The sequence below is a fragment of the Capsicum annuum genome, unplaced genomic scaffold (genome assembly GCF_002878395.1).
Source record: "Capsicum annuum cultivar UCD-10X-F1 unplaced genomic scaffold, UCD10Xv1.1 ctg4390, whole genome shotgun sequence".
NCBI lineage: Eukaryota > Viridiplantae > Streptophyta > Magnoliopsida > Solanales > Solanaceae > Capsicum > Capsicum annuum.
In genome coordinates, this window is record NW_025851407.1 from 176,505 (window position 1) to 194,362 (window position 17,858).

At 34.4% G+C, this 17,858-nt stretch overlaps 1 pseudogene; it reads left to right on the plus strand.

The window, feature by feature from the left end:
• LOC124892101 overlaps positions 1 to 13,711 on the plus strand; it is a 59,586-nt pseudogene extending 45,875 nt beyond the window's left edge.
• The last annotated feature ends 4,147 nt before the right edge of the window (positions 13,712 to 17,858 follow it).

A 17,858-nucleotide genomic window follows, 5' to 3' on the forward strand; every position in this document is an offset into this window, starting at 1 on the left:
TCAGAAAAGAACTCAGAAATCAGGACTGTCAGATATAGTCATATATCTCTGCTAGGAACTCAAATAGTTCCATTGATTCATGGTCCACCCTCTAGATAGCCATGGTTCCAAATAAATTTATTCAATATCAGTGTTATCAAATCTAGAGATCATCCGCTATATAGGCTTGATCTCATTCTCAGATTCTGTTGAGTAATCTCATTATCAAATCCAGAGATTACCCGCTAGATAGGCTTGATCTAAGTCTGAGATTTAGTTAAGTATTCTTGTTATTAGATACAGAGATCACCCGCTACATAGGCATGATCTCATTCTTAAATTCAGTGATTATTCTCATTACCTGATCCAAAGATCACCTGTTAGATAGGCTTGCCTTCAGTCTCAAATTTAGTTGAGTAATCTCATTATTAGATCCAGAGATCACCCGCAAGATATGATTGATATAAGTCTCAATTTAGTTAAGTAATCTCATTATCAGATCCAGAGATCACCCGTTAGATAGGCTGGATCTCGGTCTTAGATTCAGTTAAGCATTCTTGTTATCAGATCTAGAGATCACCCACTAGATAGGCTTGATCTTATTCTCAGATTCGGTGATTATTCTCACTATCAAATTCAGAGATCCTCCCCTAGATAGGTTCGATCTCAGAAAAAATCTCTTCTTGTCATTGATAGTAGATTTAGGGATCATCCATTAGAGAGGTTTGATCTCCAATTCACTCAGTTGAAAGTAACAAGTTCAGAGTGCAGTCATTGATGTGAGTAGATTCAGTTAATCAGCTCCAGTAACATTAGTTTCCAAGATCACTCACTAGAGAGGACTGATCTTAATTCTCGTACTCGGTTATCAATATAAGTAGATTTAGTTGTTTAGTATCTCAGTATTAGTAGTGAGTTCAGATGAAAGTAAGGCGGTATTTGAGTTTAAGTATTTTGAGTCACGATGATTTCAGTTATGATTTGTGCATTCATGCATGTGTTCTCATTCAGCACTCTCATGATTATTCAGTTAAGTAATTGTTCATGCATAAGCCCTTGCATTTAGCCTTACCTTATCTTCATACTCAGTACATCCCCATACTGACGCAATTGCGCTATGGTGTTTTATTTTGATACCATAGATTCAGAGGCACGACTAAAATAATGGGGGAAGGATTGTTTTGTCCTTGAATGAAATATTAATTTTTCATCAAATTTTCCCGAAATAGGCACCGGGCGTGACACGGCGCTATCACGCCATGTCTTCAACGCAGAGGATTTGCAGTGCCCTTTTGATTCTGAAATTCACCCTTAGCGTGATGCGCCATTATCATGACAGTACATTAGAAAAGGACAATTGGGATTTTGGCTGATGGCGTGATGTGATGGTTTCATGGAGCTTCACTGGAAATTAAGAATCGTCATTTATGATGGCTCCACGACGTGATAAGGGCTAAAATGATGGTGTTTAATGACTGGAGCTTAAAATTGCCATAACTTTTTACCTAGTTATCAGATTTATGTGAATTTTATATCGTTGGATAGCTAATTGAATTTCCTACGCAATGACAAGATCTAAACGGGAAACTAAGGAGTGTTTCAAAAATTTCATATATGAATACTCATGTATTAGGACTTAGATTATGCTAGGGAAATATGGGGTGTTACAATATCTCCTCCTTTGGACCATTCATCGCCAAATGAAATTGGTTAAGCTGAGGGAACTGATAGACTGAGCTTACACACATAATATGCATGTCTGATGCATGGAATGCATGACTGAACTGATTCCTGAATGCATAAATAACATGTACATAATGTGCAACTAAAACTGAGCATGATTACAAAAAATCTTTAGAAGATTTAGTATCTTATACTGAATTTCGATTCGTGGAGAAGAGATGAGGGCATTTGGTCCGCATATCTGCTTCTCCATCCCAAGTGGCTCCCTACATAGACTGATTCTGCTAAAGAACTTTAGCTAGTGGAACTTCTTTGTTCCTTAGTCTACGAACTTGATGATCAAGAATTTTGACTAGAACTTTCTTAAAGGAAATACTGTTCTGATTATCTACACTTTCTAAGGGAAAAAATACAACTGAATCACCAATATACATTTTTAATAATGAGACATGGAACACTGGGTATACCAAGGCTAAATCTAAAGGCAACTCTAGCTTATAAGGAATGTTTCCAAAATGATTGAGGATTCTGAAGGTACCTACATATCGAGGAATGACTTTTATTTTCTTGTCGAATCTCCTCACTCCTTTCATAGGAGAGATTTTCAAGAATACAAGATCACTGGCCTCAAACTCAAAATCCTTTCTCCTCACACCTACATACGATTTCTGTCGACTCTGAGTAGCCCTAAGCCTTTCTCTGATTAACTAAACCTTCTCTAACGCATCAAACACCAAGTCAAGCCATACTACAGAGACCTAAACTACTTTAAACCAACCAATTGGAGATCTACATCTCCTATAATAGAGAGCCTCAAATGGAGCCATACAAATACTTGAATGATAGTGGTTATTGTATTCGAATTCAATCAAAGGTAAATGGTCATCCCAACTACCCTTGAAATCAACAACGCATGCTCTTAGCATATCCTCAAGAGTATGAATGGTCTATTCTGCTTGACCGTCTGTCTAAGGGTGGAAAGCTATACTGAGATGGACTTGGGTACCAAGACCATTTTTGAATGCTTTCCAGAAGTGAGAGGTAAGCTGAGTACATCTATTTGAGATAATAGATAAGGGAACACCGTGCAACCTAACCAACTCACTGAGATAGAGGTTGGCAGAGTCCCCGGCTGTGTAAGAGGTATGGACTGGCCAAAAATAAGCTGATTTGGTCATCCTATCTATGATAACCTAAATAGAGTCATGTTAATGATGGGTACGAGGCAAAACTATCACAAAGTCCATGTTCACTTCCTCCTATTTCCACATAGGAATACTGAACTCCTGCATGGACCCACTAGGCTTCTAGTGCACAATCTTAACTTGTTGGCATATAGAGCACTTAGCTACAAACTCAAAAATATCTCTCTTCATACCACTCCACCAATAGATCTCCCATAACATGTTGTACATCTTAATGGCCCCTAGATAAATAGGGTAACGTGCACCATGCGCTTCTGTAAGAATTCATTGCCTCAACTCATCTACACCAGGCACACACAATCTACCCTGATAATGCAAAACACCATCTCCCCCTTGGGAGAAAACCTCCATTTTCTTATCTCTGACTGGTTCTTTCAACTTAACAAGAGTGTAATCTCTATCAAACTTTTCCTTTACCTCAGAAACTAGAGATGACTATAAGCTACTCTGCACCTCTACACTGCCTTCTGCTGAATCGAGTAGACGGACACCTAGTCTAGCAAGTTGATGAACTTCCTGAGCTAACTTCTTCTTACCATCCTCAACATGAGCCACACTACCCATAGACATTCTACTGAGATCACCAGCCGCTATATTGGCCTTGACAGGATGATATAGAAAACTTATGTCATAATCCTTCAATAACTCTACAGAACCTCTATGACGCAAATTCAAATCTTTTTGAGAGAACACATACTTAATAATTTTGTGATCTGTGAATATATCTATATGCACCCATATAAGTAATGACTCCAAATCTTAAAGGCAAATACTACTGTTGCTAGCTCAATATCATGAGTCAGATAATTCTTCTCATGAGGCTTGAGTTGTCTGGAGGCGTAGGCTATAATCTTACCTCTTTGCATGAGTACATAACCCAAAAATACTCTAGATAAATCACAGTACATAACAAAACCATCTCTAACTCCACGAGATCAACTAAGGTAACTTTTTGAGCTATTGTTATTGGACAGTTCCTGTATACTTGTCTGGCTACAATAGAAATGCCTATTGGAGTATACAATGAAAAGGGCTCTGCTAGAGTTTTAGGACTGAATCTGAAATTGATAGCTATATATGGAGTTACAAAAGAAAGAGAAGCTCCAGGATCTAGTAAATCATAAACATATAAATAAAAGACCTGTAACATACAAGTAACTACGTCAGGAGAATTTTCCTGATCTTAGCGGGATTGAAGAGCATATAATCTGTTTGGACATTGACAACTGGTAGCACTGGAAGTGGCACCCTGCTGAGTTGGGTAGCCAAATAAAACTGACGACTGATGGGACTGGCCCTGTTGACACACATCTCTACCTTTTGGAGAAACTACCCAACACTTTCGAATCTGATCACCTATCTTGCCACACCCGAAGTACACATCAGTACCCACTCTACAGTCACCCTGATGGTGTCTGCCATACTTCTGACATAAAGGACTAGTACGAGTACTGCTAACATTGACCTGGTACTTTGATCTTGGTGCCCTATCCCTATTATCGATTCTGAATTTGGGTACTGGGGAACTAGCTGAAGAAGGTACTGGGGTTAAAGATCTCTGATAAAACTGATGATAGTTACCACCTTTTGACTTTGGCTAATTAAAATTAAAACTACCCATTCTAGCTCTCTTGTTTTCTCTCTCCCTCTCCTTAATATTTTGCTACTCTATCTGTTGAGCATGGACTATCAGCCTAGACAAATCTATCTCACTAATTTGTATTACGCTTCTACACTTCTTGACCATACTACCAGACACTCTAAATACAAACTTACTTATTTTGGACCTACTGTTAGCTATCACGTGAGGAGCATATCTAGCTAACTGAGAGAACTTTAGAGAATACTCCCTCAGACTCATTCTGCCTTCTCTTAAATTAATGAACTCTAATACTTTGGCCTCCCTCAACTCTAATGGACAGAATCTATCTAAGAAAGCCGTGGAAAACTCTTCCCATTCTATAGTGCCTGCATCAACACCTCTATCAACTTTCCACTGCTTAAACCCAGTATGGGCTATATCCTACAACTAATATGTAGGCAACTCAGCACTCTGACTAGAAGTTACCTCTATTGCATCAGTGACCTTCTGAACCATATCTAAGAATTCTTGTGGATCCTCTTCAGACATGGGTCACGTGAAAGAAGGATAATTTATCTGAGTGAAATTTTGAATTTTAGTTGTAGTAGTATTGGCCACTGGGTTGCCTGGAAAAGCAGCTATTCGTTCATTCTGTGCTACTATAGAGTTTGCTAGAGTAGTGAACGTAGCCCTAAATTCTTCATGATAGACATGCTCGTCCATAGGATCTGTCTAGATGGGCTGAGGGGCTGGTTGAGTTCCTATTCTTCTTCTATTATTCTTGGGAGTCATTTCTATAAATGGAAGGAAAAAATGGATTAAACTGAGAGTTTAACTTGAGCTCATGCTCAATTGCACGACATGAATACTTGTAAGAAGGGAAATTTTATCCTAAATGCCTTGTAGCCTCTCATCCATAAGTGTGGTGCTCTACACACCCAAGCATAAGAATCTACTTGACATGACTTTCAGACTTTGTAGGACACTTTAACACCTTAGGATTTGATACCAAGTTTTAATGACCCAAGACTACCCCTAGTTCTTAGACAGTGCTTAGAATCTCGAGAGACCACAAGCTAACCCATGAGCTGGTACCTGCTTGAGCATTGAATAATATAATCATGAATGCAAAAGAATAACTGAAATGCCATAAGGTTTTAATAATGAAATAACTATTAAATTATGAAACTGACAAAAATACTGAAATCTAAATAGTCTGAATAGCTAACTGTAGTGTCTGAAAAACATCTAAACTAGATACTATAAGTTGATGGGATAGTCCCCAACTAACTCTACCACCTAATGATATAAATACCTGAAGTAATATAATCTATCCTCGGATGAGGAGGACTTACCACTACTATTGTACTGCTAATAATTTGAGAATCTAGGTGCGATCCGAGAACTAAGCGTTAGCACCTATGATATGAGACATCATAACATAAAAGAAAAGGTATGCAATTAGTACTTTGAATGTACTGGTATGCTAAATGAGATTGGTTGATATCCATGGTATTATGAATAAGAATAATAATAATTAACTAGACATACATGTAAAGAATAGAGTACTGAATAAAGAAAATGGAATCTATAGCTACTAAAAATGTGGAAAAATTTATAAATACTGTGGATGCATGACCAAGCATATAACATTAAATGAGTAAAATCTATAAACTAACATACTGAGATAACTGAAATTTGTATGCTTTGGTCAAACAACACCAAGACTTAATAACAGAGCTGGGACTATAACTAAGACTATATCTGGGACTGTGGGACTATATCTGGGACTGTGGGAGGTATAATCAAATTGAGATTACCCAATTTAAGCTTATCAAGTTCAAACCTAGAAATCTAGTTGAAAGAGTGTAAATAATGTGCCACGGGTACTAACAATGGCTATGTGGATCCACTAAATTGATATAATTTCTAAAAGACTAAGGGTGTCAAGCCTAAATTGACAGGTGACCTCTATAAGATAGTCAAGCCTAGTTTAATAGGTGACTACTCATATCCTATGTTGTCTATGTAGTTTTGGTGTATAGGGACTGCTACTAACGACTCTACCTACCTGATGAGGAAGTTGCCATCCCTACACTGGCTCAGTGCTAAATCCTACTCCCAACTAAAAGACATTGAGGTACTAGACTATTCTGAGTTGAATAACTTATATCTGATTATTCTGATAATGCTCATAATATAATCTGAAGACTATTCTGTGATGTAATGAGGCTAGACTAAATAAACAGCTATGGTTTTCGTGTATTTAATACCCCCAGGACTCAAAACAATAATACTGAAAGGACATTAAAGCTTGAAGACCAAAACATGAGGGCTCTTATTAAATAAATCACTCTTGTAGGCATTTTATCTAACACTTGTCATTCAAAGTTTAAAAAAATCATCGAAATGTCATGGAATTTATAGAAATTGCATGAATTCATCCTAATAGCATTAAATCAGGGTTTAATTTAATAAATAAAAATATTAAAACATAGAGGATTTAATAATAACAATAATTTCATGGTAACATTGTATAGCATCATAGTTTATTGAGATTCATGGGTGAAATCCCCAATTTAAAACACAATAACTTTAAAAAAGATCATAATTTTATAATTTAAAAAGGTTTCTTGGACTCCATGGATGAAAGGGATCCATTGATGAATATCTAACATACCTTAATTGGTGGATTTCTTGAAGTTCTTGGTGAATTCTTAAGGATTGACCTTGCATTTGAGAGTTAGGGTTCTTGATAGGGAGAGAATGCCTTTTGATTTAGGGGATATTAATTAAAGAATGATTTTAAAATGTTTTTAGGGGTTAAATATCACACTTGGACAGACTAAAAAATGGGGAAATTACTGTTTTATCCTGAAATAAAATATTAATTTTTTGTCAAATTATCCCAAAATGGGCAACTAGCGCGACACGGTGCTATCACGCCGTGTCACTGGAATTGGATAATTGGGAACTCAGGGTTTGGCATGACGTGGAGGAATAACGATGCCCTTTTGATTCTAAAATTAACCCTTGACGTGATGAGCCATTATCATGATAGGATACTGGAAAAGGACAATTGGGATTTTGGCAGATGGCATAATGCGGTGGTTTCACAGAGCTTCTCTGGAAATTGAGAATTACCATTTATGCTAGCTCCATGATGTGCTAAGGGCTAAAATGACGGTGTTTAATTACTGAAACTTAAAATTGCCATAACTTCTTACCTGGTTATCGAATTTAGGTGAATTTTATATTATTCGAAAGTTAATTGAATTTCCTACACAATGGCAGGCTCTAAACTTTAAAATAATGAGTGTTCCATAAATTTCATATTTGAATACTCATGTATTAGGACTTAGATTATGCTAGGAAAATACGGGGTGTTACATCTCTGGTCCAAGTTTGGCTTGATATTCCAACACGACATGGACCAATTTTGGGGCATACTAGTATTGGCATTGGGGATGAGATTGGTTGGATATTTTATTGGATATTTTTTTTGTTATATCTTGTTAAATGATTTGAATTCATCTGGCATAGGATGCTAGGGCATTATAGTTGGGTTTTAGGGGTGGCCTCCATTTCGGGTTTGACTTGAGATGCCCGACACGACTAGACCCTTGTTTAGGTCATGTTACCCACCTTAGGCTAAGATTCATGTTGACCCTTGTACCTTTTTATATGCTTTTTATACACCATGAGAATGCTTACTAAGGTAACATTAAGTAGATTTGGTACTTGATGGTTATGATGGGTTGGTATTGGGAGTTGATGCTTATAGGTAGTGTGTTAATGATATATATATATACACATATGTACTAGTTTATGTCCAATTATTGATTATATATTTACCAGTTTGAGTCCGTGTATTATTAATGATATTGATTATATATATATACCGGTTCAAGTTTGGATATTATCCATTATAATGATTATATGATTAATGATTCGTGTGCGGATATTGGTAACAATATTTATGATATAATTACCGATTCAAGTCTGAGTATTGATTATGAGGTTGATTATATATTTACTGGTTCAAGTATAGGTATTGCTTATGATATATATAAATACCAGTTCAAGTCTGGATATTGGCCATGATAATAATTATATGATTACCAGTTTAAGTCCGGCTATTAGTTACAATATTGAAGATATAATCACGGGTTCGAGTCTGAGTATTGATTTTGATATTAAGGATATATTTATAAGTTTGAGTCCAGATATTGATTTTGATGTTGATAACATGGATACTTGTTCTAGTCTTGATATTCGTAATGACAATAATTATATGATTACTGGTTTGAGTTCAGCTATTTGATACAATATTGATGATATAATTACCTATTAGAGTCTAGGTATTGATAGTGACATTGAGGATATATTTATCGATTTGAGTTCGGATAGTGATTGTGATATTGATAATATGGATACTGGTTAAAGTTTGAAAATGGAAAAATTGTTATAGTGTGGCTTGAAATAGAAAAATTCTACTTGGATAATAGAAGTTGGTAAATGATGGTGGTTTAGGTTGTACTTTAATTGATTGTATTCTCCAAGCTTATGTGGGCCTTCATTGGGTTATTTACTTTTCTGTACTTATTAGCTTATGGGGGACAATTTTGTAGTTGTAATTGCTTGCCTTTTAAGATATAGTTCCAACTTATTTATTTAAATGTGTACAACAAAGTTGGAGTTACTTTCAAGTTTTCCCCTTTTCCTTGAATTTTTCAAGATATCTTGCATTTTATCATATTTATATCATGGTTTAGTGCAATTGGTCGATGATTCCTAGTGAGTACTCATGGTTTTGGTAGTTATACTACACTTATTTACCTTTTTGGTGTAGATCTGAGTTCTAGTGTCCTCTGTTGATTCAAAGATCTTTCTGTGGTGGATTTCGGAGATAGGGTAAGCTATTTGAGTTTAGAGTTTTCCCTTTATCCTTCTATTTATCTATTTCTAGTCTTTTGTTTTGAGACAAATTGTATTAACTATTCTAGAGCTTATAGTGTGTTGTAGTGCCTCTTGTACTGACTATACCAGGTCGTGGGATGGTTTTCTATGTTATGAAAACCTTGCAGACTATTCTACTACCTTACTTTTTTAAAAAAATTATTGTCTAATTCGGCCATTTTTTTGGGCATCTTCCACCAAGTTATCTATTCCAAATACCTTTGAGATTCAATTTGGCTTACCTATACACGTGATTTAGTAGGTGCCATCATGACTCATAAATTGGGTTGTGACATCACACTAGCCTCTCCAAGCCTCACAATCATAGTAAGAACTAGTGCAATAATAATCAAGGTCTCTAATCCATACGTCAAAACTTGAGATAATTACCATAATAAAGCAACCGTAAAGAAAGGAATCAGAATATTAGGGTCTAAAACCATCATGCCTAACAAATGGATAATCATGTGTAATAATATACTCGAAAGATAAAAGAATAAGAATCATACTCAAATCTCAATAGCATTCCAATATTCAACCTATCATGAACTAACCATAAAATAATTAACTATACAAGGTAACCAACTAGTCCGGACAAGTAATATTGAACTGGACCTTTCATAAACCGCAACTGTCATATGGTTAAAAGGCTCAATCAACACTCTGCAAACAATAGTCTGATCCTATATATGTGAAACCCTTCATAAGGATGATAGATACAATCTCCACACAATATACTACAAGTAGCACACATACCTATACCTCACTACTAGAATTACCCCTATTGCAATGAATCTTTTGGCAACGGTTCTAGAAGCGTTGCGATAGATGGTCTATTACAATGGTTCCAACCATTCCACAATAATTTTGTTCTAATAAGTCAATAACTATTTTTATTGATGGATAACCATTGCAATAGGGTGTCTTATAGCAATAGTAACGTGAACCGTTGCCATAAAGTCACCTATGGTAACACATTTTTAGTAAGAAAAACCTATTGCATCGGTTTTAATTTTACCTACCTATTTTTTCACAAAATCTGCCAAAAAATTTATAAATATAATAAAAGATTAAAAAAATATTTTATATATAAAACATTTCACCCTCAACTTTACTCATCACTCTCAGATCATTATTTGTCAACACCCACTGTGAGTGCCCTTTGTGCTGATTGCCCACTGATTCTCCGACCTGCACTCTGACCTATGCTTCGACTAATGCTCCAATCGATGCTCTGACTGCTGCTTTGACTGCTGCTCCACCATCGCTTTGATTTACAATAGAGGACACCCTTATTGGGTAGTATTAAATCCCATGAATTTATGGCTAATAGCTTGCAATTGTTAGGGTTCTAGTTTTTGGCAGAAATGCTCATTGAAGATGTTTTGCTTGCTCTTTTTTCCTCTTTCTAGTTCAATTTATTTCATATGGTCAGTTAAAGTAAGCATTGTCTTGGAATATATATCAATCTAACACTTCACATGTGGAAATATTCAAAAGAAAGTACAAGTAATTTCCTTCAGTAATCCTACACAAAAAGGATATTTCAATTGAGATTTGGTAGTGATAGTTTTGAAGTCTTAATAACATTGTCAATCCTCTATTAGATGTAAAATGACATCGAATTGGATGTGATTTGTAGTTTTGGTGCTAATATCTGTATGATCGGCAAAAGTTTAGTGATCTAGTGGAGTTAGCTTTTAACACGTAACTGGAAGTCATATTTTTACCTAAATATGATGATTAAAACTCTAGTATTGGGGAAAAATTAATGGGGAATGCTACTTCATTCTTGTAAGCAAGGAGGACTATCCAAGTAGAAGGATTCATTCAATTATTATATTCATTCATTCTAGTTTTTAGTTTTAGAAAAGAACATGAAAATTGTATGCATTTGTAGTTACAATTTTGATGTCAAGAAGCACAGAGGTATGTGTTGGAACTCCAAAAAAGTATTCTTTTCCTTTAGTTTTGTATCTAAGTCTGATGTTAATAATTGGCCAAACTGAGAGGAATAAGAAGCCTATGGGTTTCTTTTAGATTTTCCTTTCTTCCTGCAACATGTATTAATGTTTTAGTTATGTATAAGGGTGATTCGATGACATAGAATTTATGTCAAAAATAACATGCTAGAACTGTATGATCCAGGTGATTCATATATCATGTGGAACTTTTCATTTGTTTGTAATGTAGGAGAATGGATAGTATTATTTGGTCAAGTGTGACACATTATTTTAGACTTTAAGAACATACTCCATTATACTGTATGCAAAATTAACGCACTATGGGTTTGGGGAGTCCTGCAGTTGAGAGTACAAAGATCTTACCCCTGCTTTTATGGGTAGAGAGGTTGTTTTCAATGAACCCTCAGCATATTTAGCTACCGCTCAACCCTGAAACATCGAAAGAGATGAAACAAATTATGTCTTTTTTCAAACTTGTTGCAGTTTCTCAAGCATCTAGAAATTGAAAATTTTGCTAAGAAAACTAACCATATTTATTCTCAGTTAAGTGAGTTCCAAGACAATTTCTGTTTCCTTATCTTTTTGTTGTTATAGTTTTAGATAAATATTGAATGTTGCACGTTTATTTATGAGCTATATCTCCATTTAGAAATCTTAATTTTGTTGTTGAAATAAAAAGGACTTTAATCTCTAAGTTGTTTTCAACTGTTCTTTATGAATAGTAAGACTAAAATTTGGCAAATTTGATGCTGTACAATCTCCTGCCAACTGTGAAAGGGTCATTGAAGGCATACACAGAATGAGATGGGCAGAACATGCACCTGTGGAAGCCATTGACATGGATGAAGGGATGAATTATCTTCAACCTAAGGTGCATACATCTTTGCGGACTTGATTCTTGGTTTGTAGAAATGTTCTGGCATTGAACTCCTCTAGACTCCTTTTAGGAATAAACTCAACTTGTTTCTCTTAAGGCTTTTGCTTGGAAAGATAGACTTGTGGGAATGACATTTTTAACATATAAATAATGGAAAGGCTAGATGTAGTATCCAACAAGTGAAATTGAAAATTAAATGAAGCAATTTAAATCATTTTTAAGAGTACGCTTGTATAATATTTTAACACTTCCTCCTAGGATATTACTCATTGTTGATAGTATCAACTTAGTTATTTTGTAGTTTCTGGAAGGGCGTTATGCTGATGTTGATTACTACTTTCGTTTCACTTTTTCTATTCGCAATCTAATCAGGAAAGAAGATTTACTGAACTGGTTGGTTCATTGTTATCAAGCTAGACATAGGGTCATGTTACACATGGCAAGCGTTGGTAGTTTTAGCTATATGATGCTAATTAAATAATGTAGTTATCTATTTATAATAAGTATATATTCATGTTCTCTTTGCAATAGGCTCTGTCTCTTCTGAATAAGTTACTAAACTATACAAAAACTTTTTCCTCTTCCTATCTAGAGGTTAGTTTGATATCTCTATCATGTTATTGAAAAAAAGGGAAGCACAGTGCACTAAAACTACCAGTATGTCATGTTACTAACTAACTTCTATTTATTGTCATTATGATCATCTCCATCATCCTCGTAGACTAAATTTTCATAAAAAAATGAAGTCAAAATGGTATAGCTAGGAAAATACCAATATTTGATTTGTAAAATTGCTCCCCCCCTCGACCCCCACATCAACCTTCTGAGGAGATGATAACTTAAAGTCAGATATTACTTTTTTCAGTGAACATGCTCCGTAATTTTATGAGGCGTTGATATTCTTGTCTGACTTATTATTGGTATTTAATAAAGTCATCTGAATCTAAAGAAGCGACACAACGGCTCCTCGAAAATAGTCTACTGAGTGCTAAGACAATGGATAAAGCTTATGAAGCCACCATAAAGAGATTGATTTTCCCAGTATGTGTTCAATAAATTCAGTTTATGACAATACTATATTCATGATTGTCCCATATAGAATTGTCATTTGCCCTCAGTCTGAACTACTTAAACAACCTTTTGTTGTCAGGTTGGATTTTAAACAAGAAAGGCTCGACAACTTAAACAAGTTGCAAAGATTTGTCTCTATAAATATGATGGAGACATTCCTAGTACATTGGATGATTTGCTTCTACTTCCAGGTTTTGGTCCGAAGACAGCTCACTTAGTACAAAATTATGCTTCCCTCGTTTTCTTTCCCTGCACGTTCTAAGTTATTTTTTAATTTTGTGAATAGGTTATGAATATGGCCTGGAACAAAGTTAAAGGGATTTGTGTAGCTACCCACATGCATCGTGTTAGTAATTGGCTTTGTTAGGTCTCACATCCTGGAACAAAATAGATATGCTTAATTCAATTCAAAGATGAAGCTTCACTGCAAATGAGCAACTAGAAACAGGGGAATATGCTGTGATATACTTGCAAAATTTTTCTAAAACAATTTTTTTTGGCCTACTTTAATTATAAGCTTTGAAAATATTAGAACATTTTTAGAAAATAATTGCTTGGGTTTGCCTTTGAAAACCGGTATCACATTTTGCAAACCAATGGAAGGTCTAAGTTCTAATTCCATTTTTTAGCAAGAATTACAACCACATTGTATGATTTAACAACAAAGAATGATAACATAGTAGATCTAGCTCTTGTTCTTAATTGTAAGATAGTAGATCTATCTCTTGCTCCGTGTTGATGAGGTTTATGAAAGGATATTATTAAGGGATGGGATGATTTTAGTGAAGCCGGACAGATTTAGAGGCACGGGTGGTGTGGAAAGAGTGAGCTGATTCTTTGATTCTTTCTCATTTGTCTGTTCATTCTTTCTCTATCTTTGAGAATTATATTTCTTTTACTAATTTGTATAAATAATTTATTCATTTGCTATTAATATTGTTTATGCTCTATTTATACGTATTCTTCTATGTTCTAATTGAAAATTAAATATGTTGTCATTTAAGTATTAATTGAGATTATTTTTTCTCTTTTTTATAGACGTTCAAAATGAAGGAGGAGATGAAGAAAGTGATGAAGAAATTAACCTTACTTGAGAAAATTTTCGAATTATTGATAGATATTTTAATATTGATCTTTTTGATATTGAATTTTGTGAAACTTATCGCTACTCGAACTTGATTATTTATGGGAAAACTAATGACCGTTTGACTTTAACATTTTGCTTTTGGATTTAGATTACTAGTTTGTTGGATATTTTAATTTGAATTATTAATGAAAGATTTTGTTGTGATGTGTGTATATATAATTGTGTATTAATATAATTCTCTCTCTCTATATATATATCAATTGGTATTTAACCTAGCTGCAATAACAGATGGAAAAAAAATACTGTAAAACATTAAAAAATTGTTCCAATAGGTGTCAAAAACTATTGCCATACGTCGTGAAAAATCATTGCAAAAGATCAATAATTTTTGCAACAGGGTTATTGCAAAGCTTTTTTATCGTTGCAATAAAATCTATTGCAATGGTTCTTCACCGTTGCAAAAGAGTCTATTGCAACATCTCTCAACCGTTGTAATAGATAATTTAAACCGTGTCACTAGGAGTTGTAAAAACCGTTGCAATAGGTAGACATATTGGAACAGTTGTTGTAATCGTTGCAAATGTCGTTGTGATAGGCCTATCCCAATGCCCACATATGCAATTCATATAAAACCGTAGCGGTAGCTCTATGGCAATGGTTTTTGTACCTATCGTAACAATTTTTCAATTGTTACCATAGGGGTAATTTATAGTATTGCCTATGAAACCCCTATAGGTCTGATAGATATAGGACATACTGTTTATACACAATGTGCATGCAAGAATAAATCCCAAGCTATAAACCATAATACCATAATCGATATGACTTCCACAAAGTAACTAGTGTATAAACTCAAATAATTAATATTATCATTAATCACCGACTTGGACAAAAACTCATATCATCAATATCATCATCAACCATTCAACTTAAATCTGAACACATATTATTAATATCATCATCAATCATCTATCCAGTCAGTACCATATATATATACACACACACATATATAAATACATACATGTAAGCATGACTAAAATCATGGATAAATGAGTGTTAATCCATAAATTTATTTTCCAGACTCCATGACTATAAGTGTGTAGAAAGGGTCAAAATCTCTGTCTACGAGGTAAATAGTAGCAGTAGGAATCTGGATTGGAATTATTAAAAGTGTGAATAAATCCTTTTTTATGGAAAAAAGTAATAAACCATATTTTAGTTTGGATAATACTATTAATCGTCTAAGTGATCATTATTGTGCCAAATCTATGCATGCCATCACCAGTATTCAAAAAATACTATTTCTTTGTTTTTAAAACCTCCTAATTTACAAGAATTAGTCACTTCACTAGCCTTCGATGGTTATACGGGTATCCAAAGGACGAACGAGATGGATGTCTGTTGTCCCAACCATTCTTTTAGTCCCAAGCCCGCTAAGGGAAGGGCTGACTTAGAACAAAGTTTTCGTGTTGTTGATTCCTAGGGGTAGCGCTTCTTCCCCTATGATGCCTATTAGTACTAGTAGAGTAGGATTAACCGTAATACAGAACCTCTAGGCGTAACCTTTCACTTAATATTAGAACCAAGAATTGAAACATAGCATCTGAGGTTGCATTAATCGAGGATACACGACAGAAGGAATTGTTCGATTTCCAAACTTCACCTTCAAAAAGCGTAGATTTTTTTTTCAAAAATTTTCTCGAATCACGTGTTTTTCTCCTCGTAAGACTGAGAAAAATGAATAAATATGAAATAAAAAAAATCAAATCACACCATATCTATAATAGGTAAATGCCTCTTTTCCTTCTAAAGTTGTGGAAATTACTCGTAATAAGATATTGGCTACAATTGAAAAGGTCTTATCAATAAAATTTCCATTTATACGTGATCTAGGCATAGGTAGCAATCCATTCTAGAATTCTTCTCATTACCTCTCGTGGGAAAAAGACCCCACAAAGAAAAGAATTGTATAGTATGAAATAACATAAAATCTTATTTTTTTTAAAGAAAAAAACAAAAGATATGAATCCTCTATTCCAATTGTTCCTTTTTGACAGGAGTCGCTAAGAAATAAGAAATATTTCAACGCGATTCGATTTCATACAAATGTAGTAGTATAGGAACTATACCAATTTCGGTGAAGTTACAAATTAGAAGAACTCAAGAAATTTTGATTGAATCATGATACAAATTACAAAGAAGAAAAAAGATCGAATAATCATTCTATGATGAAAATAGAAAAACTGACAATTTTGTGTACATAACAGGTATACACTGTATAATCAAATCTCAATTTTTTTATGAATTTCTATTCTAATAGAGGGGTAGGTATTTGTTGTTGAGAACTCCAAAACCCTAAAGTAATTTGAAAAATTTTCTCGTATGGAATCATAGTCTATATCTATATAATTAGAATTATAATTTAAGAGTAGCCATTAACTATAGTCTAAAAGATATAGACCATCAATCAGTTGATTCGTTTTAATTCATTGAATTAATCCACTATAAAAATATCAAAAAAAGAAGGGAACGTTGCTTTTGCACACATGAATTGAATTTTTTTAAAATTTTTTACGAAAAATTCTATCTTTATCCCGGAGCCTCGAAGGAAATAAAAATCGTTCTTTGCTTTGACTTTGATGAAAAATTTTCAGTTAAAGTTAAAATGGATTGGTCGTACCTAGTCCAATAATGGAATATGGGTTATGACTGACTCGCTATTCACTCGATTTTGGGGTCATAATCATTTTGTAGGAGAGATGGCCGAGTGGTTCAAGGCGTAGCATTGGAACTGCTATGTAGGCTTTTGTTTACTCAGGGTTTGAATCCCTCTCTTTCCGTACCTTCATTTAATTCACCTATTTTACTAACAACAAGGGCTCAAATTGCAAAGGATACCATAATTCCAACAGCTAGACCCTTCTTTGATCTAAAGTTATAGATTCTCAATTCCTAATTGGTTTGACGCGTAAAATAGAATACTAAAAAATAATCATAATCAAAATACTGGAAATGAAAGAGTAGACAAGGAATGAAAACAAGTAATGAAAATAGATCCTTGGTCTATGATACAAAAATGGGGGAAATCCAGATCAAACTCGAATTTATCTTACTTAACCTTGGGTTAATTTACTTTGCCTAAAGGGAAGAAAATTTTACGAAACCTTGGTTTTAGTCTGAGGTTTAAGTCTGACGAGAATAACATTCTACGACTGGCAATTCATTTATTTTCAAACCGACCCATTTACTATCTATTATTTGATTGACTAATCCTTTATATTGGCATGGGTGAAGAGTTAAATGATTTGGTAATTCCTCATGAGGGGATGAATCTAGAGAAATTTGAATCAGAGCTCTGGATTTTTATTCATCCTTCGTCGTAATACTATCTTGGGGTTTGCAGTGATAACTCGGTATATCTACTATACGACCATTAACTAAAATATGTCGA